General features: G+C 39.8%; 1 protein-coding gene across 1 annotated transcript in view; it reads left to right on the forward strand.

The window, feature by feature from the left end:
- Positions 1–5,000, forward strand: part of LOC138029786 (igLON family member 5-like) — an 18,190-nt gene that overhangs the window by 198 nt on the left and 12,992 nt on the right. The window lies entirely within an intron of this gene.

The following is a 5,000-nucleotide window of genomic DNA, read 5'->3' on the forward strand; positions in this document are numbered from 1 at the left end:
GGGCTTCAAAATATTTACGCCTGTGCTTTGCCCTTGATAAGAAACTTTGATGGTTTATTGATTTATTTCGATTCCTTTTTCATTGAAGTTAAGTTATTATGGCGTCAATGATCGGCTTAAAAAAAACCGTATTAAATTGAAAGCTTACGTTGAATTTCACTCTTGGATTATCCATGAGAAGCGACGACAAAAAAATTTAGCGAAAGATGTCAAAAATCCAATTGTTATAGGTATGTTCCAAGGCTTAATACATTGGGTGGGTAGAAAACAAAGACCAAACATCGAAGATCGCCCTTGGAAGCGACTATTGATCAATTTAAGGTTACCGTGTATCTTCACAGGAGTGAGACTAATTTGTAGAACTACAGACCGCGTAACTGGAGACCTGTGGAACCTGTGGAACCTAGAGAAATGACTGTTTTTATTGAAACCCCATGATAAAAACGATGCGATCTACATTAGTATTTGTTAAATATCGACTTTGCCCGCTGATTACCGCGTTCCAGGTGCCATTTGTATCTGTTATCTGTGTATTTGCACCATCTGATTGAAGTTAGTCGATTAACTGGTCGATTGCGTGACAAGTCACAATCTACCAACTCATTTTAAGACCTCAAAAAAATGATCCTGCTTGGTTTGAGAATTTTTAATTGTTTTTTTTTTCGCGACATGCAGGTCACGTGATGGTGGTATTTGCTGCCTGTCAGTTGTCATTTTGGTTTTATAGCTTTAGTTTAGTACCTATCCGCAGTTGTTAAGGCAGTGGGCAAGGTCAGTCTTGTATGTTTCCAGTTTTCCTAATCTTTCTCGTGCCATTACTTGGGTCTGTTTAAGGTTATTTTCGAATTTACTGGTGAGATTGTCTTCGGCTGGTCATCGCCTCTCTTGCCTTTTATGCTTGTATTATTTTCTTTATTTTTACGGCTTCTGTTTGACTTCAGGATTGTTCGATCTCTTGTGGTAACAAGGAGAATTTGGTGCGTGGTCAGTTGGTGGTGGGATGGTTTCCTTGATGTTCTAGGCCTTGCCCATAAATACACTTGTATCGTGAGCGTATATGCTACATTTATTTCTCGACGAGAAGAATCAAATAATATGATTTTTTTAAAATATCAATTTTCCCACAAAGGGAAAAACATGTAACCGAAGCAACGATACGTTCCTTTTTCCATTTTTATTTGCGGCATTGTAAGTCGTAACATCAATAACAACGACAACAAAAACAAGTCACCGCAAGCAGGTAATTGATCACAAGGTCATTGTTGTTGTGACTTGTTACGCAATCCACCAGTTAATCGGCTAACTTGAATCAGGTGCAGCAAATACGAAGATAAGAGCTAGAAATGCCACCTGGAACAAGATAATTAGGGGGTACAGTCGATATTTCACAAATACTAATGTAAATCTTACCGCTTTTATCATCGGGTTTCAATAAAAACAGTCATTTCTCTAGGTTTCGCAGGTTCCGCAGTTTCCGTAGTCTTAAGTTCCTCAAATTCGTCTCACCTCCTCCATGTGTGTTTTTTTATTGAAACGAATGTAGTGCTCTCCAATTACAGCGCATATTTCCATATATGGATGCGAAGCCATTTAGTCATCGCGACGAGTGTAACAATACACATGAGCGCTCCCGATTTTGATCAGATTACTACGAATTTCATTCAGAATTAGCACATAGTCACACGATCTCAACGAAAAAACTCCGAGTTTTACCATTGCTCACAAGTTCTCGAACTAAGAAAGCTACGTTGTTTGCAGAAGGGGAGTTTTATCATTATTATGATTATTATAATTATTATTTTATTATTATTATTATTATTATTATTAATTAATTAATTAATTAATTTTAGAATGGGTTTAAGGACGGTCCATTGTTTATAAGGATTGCCAGGTCGGAGAAAAAATAATAGCCTTCCCTCTGCTAAAAGTACTTTCAGTGGCTACCTGTTGATTTCCGTATCCAGTTTAAGATTTTGGGTGTTGTTTACAAAGCCTTTATGGACTAGCATCTTCTTACCTTGCTGACCTGGTTCGTCCCTGTAAAAGTAACTGCTATCTGCTATCAAGTTCCCAGTGTATTCAAGTTCCGCCCATTAAGTCAAAGAAACTCTTGGTGATCGTTCCTTCTCATTATCTGCCGCACATCTGTGAAACAAGTGAAAAGTTCCAATTCACTGACTTTTAAATTCTTTAAATCAAATTTGAAATGTGTCCCAAATCACAGCAATATCATGCTGGTAGCTCTGGCACAAGCTGCAACAAGCAGCCTCAGCAATCCAAAACTTGTCTCAGGATCCGGGCTGAGCCCAACAGCACGGTCTTCTGCAATGTGTAGGTGTGAGGCCCAACATGGATATCCTCTAGGTATTTTTCCGGTCTGTCTGTATAGATCCCTAATGCTCCTAAAACAATTGGTGTAATGGTAACCTTTCTCAGTTTCCAGAGGGTTTTGACTTCAAAGGCGGTCCTGACGATCCTCCTCTTTCAGTCTGATTCTGCAGTCACCGGGGCATGCTACGTCTATGATATGGCATGCCCTGCTGGTGTTCTCGACAACCACAATGTCTGGTTTATTGTGCGGTAATTTCTTGTCTGTCTGGATGGTAAAATTCCACAATATCTTGACGTCTGAGCTTTCCACCACCGGTTCTGGAACGTGCTTGTACCACTTATCACCAAATTCAACTCCGTAATGCTTGCACAGGTCCCAATGGACCCCTTTGGCCACGTTATCATGTCGGCGCTTATACTCTGTCTTGGCTAATTTCGGGCACTCACTAAGCAAATGATTTACGGTCTCTTCGTTTTGCATAGTCTAGAGCTAGGGTCGTTCTTAGTTTTATCTATCTTCGCCTAGATAGCATTTGTTCTGAGTTACTGGCTCTGCGCAGGCATAATTAGTTCCTTGGGGATTTTCTTCAAGTGACACTTCTCGAGCCATTCCCAGCTCTTTTCACTTGCTTCTCCTTCCATATCTCTTAAGATTTGCCCATGTAGCTGTTTCTCTTTCACCTCACATATCGTTTCCTCGGTTTTTCTCTTCCTGAATTCTGCTTGTTTCCTGGGGGCTGTAGAGGTTTCCCCTCCCTGCTATGAGCAGCACGTCATCGCTTTGAGCATTGTAACTGGAGAGCCCAATTAAAGCTTGGTCCACACAGTCCTCTATCGAAATTAGGCCTCGTCTACCTTTCTTTCTCGGAAGATAGATTCTTGCTACACTGTCTCTGTCGTGCAGCGCCCCATACATGGTAAGGTACTTCCTGGTTTTTCTCTCTAGTACTCTTATCTCGGCCCTGGTCCAATTAACAAAGCTCGCAGAATAACGTAGCACAGACACAGCCCTTGTATTTATTCCACAGATCATATTCCCTCCGTTAATCTTGAACCGCAGCAGTTTCCTTGCACGCCGGTTAATTTCATCTTCATTTCTTTACACTGTACCTCATCCAATTCCAGCACATCAAGATACTTGTAACTGTCTCCCTTTTCTAGGTTCTTGATCTCTTTGCCGTCTGGCAACTTGATTCCTTCTGTGGCTACGACTTTGCCCGTTCTGATTCCAAGCTTGGCACATTTGGTAACACCAAAATCCATCCCTATATCTGCGCTGAAGATACGCATTGTATGGACCAAGGATTCTAGCTCTTTCTTTGACCTTGCGTATAACTTCAGGTCATCCATGTAGAAAAGGTGATTCATGTTTACACCATTCAGGCTGTATCCGTACTTGGTCTTCTGTAGTATCCTAGTCAGAAGGATCAGGGTGACAACAAATAGCAAAGAGGATAGAGCATCTCCCTGAAAGATTCCCCTGTTGATATTTACTTCCCCAGTTTGTGTTGATCCAAAGTAAAGGTCGGTCTCCCAAGCTTCCATACAATTGTGAGCAGTCTCTTTATGTTAAGAGCAATCCCGAACAAATTCTGGCGTTCTTTTATCCATGAGTGGGCAGCATGTGGTACGCTTATTAATATTATTATTATTATTATTATTATTATTATCACCATCATCATCATCATCATCATCGTCATCATCATCATTATTATTATTATTATTATTATTATTATTATTATCTGCAGTATACACGTATGGATGCTCTAATGTTAAAAGTACATAGGGCGCAAAGCGTAGCCTATGTCCTCTTACGGAACATAAGTCTCTATATAAAGGAGCGTTTTAAAATAATAAAATACATTCTATATATATATCATAACAATAATAATCCTTAAAATCCTAAATCCTAAAATTCTAATTTAAATTTAAATTTAAAAATAAATAAATAAATAAAAGAAATCCTTAAAATTTTCTAACACTCTATAATTTCTAAAGTTCGTAAGATTATTTGACGATGGCCTTGAAGGCCCGCGCTATGTTAAGCGAACTTGAGATAATAGCTTTCTGCATCCTTCTGAGAACCTCCCTTCCTCTAGCGCCCACAAGTTTCTTTATTGTTTTCTCTAAATCTTTAGACCAACCGCCTAGCACATCAATCACTACGTTGCACTGTTCCACGACATAGCCAGGGTACTGCTTCCTTAACTCCCAGCGCAGTGGAGCATACTTTTCCGTCTTCTCCCTCTCCCTCCCCTCCCTCTCTTACTATTATTATTATTATATTATTATTATTATTATTATTATTATTATTATTATTACCTCATGGCGTTTACGCTCTGGCAGATGGTATACCGCATTTAATCCAAAGGGGCGGGCCAATGGCCAAAAGTTCTTTGGGTCATACCCTCTTGTTTAGTTTTCCAGAACGTTTCTTAGGATCCTTGCTGTTTTCAATAAGGCTGTTTTCTGCAAGAGTCCTTTCTTGATAGCAATCCCTAGCAATCCATCAAACCTTTTACTTACTCCTCCAAGTGCACGGACAGCTATCGGTACAACTTCTACATGTCTGATCCCCCACATATTCTTACTTTCTCTCTTTAGCTCCTGATACTTCTCCAGCTTTTCACCTTCCTTCTCATGCACCATGTGGTCCCACGGTGACGCAA

This window comes from Montipora capricornis, chromosome 13 (assembly GCF_036669925.1).
Source record: "Montipora capricornis isolate CH-2021 chromosome 13, ASM3666992v2, whole genome shotgun sequence".
NCBI lineage: Eukaryota > Metazoa > Cnidaria > Anthozoa > Scleractinia > Acroporidae > Montipora > Montipora capricornis.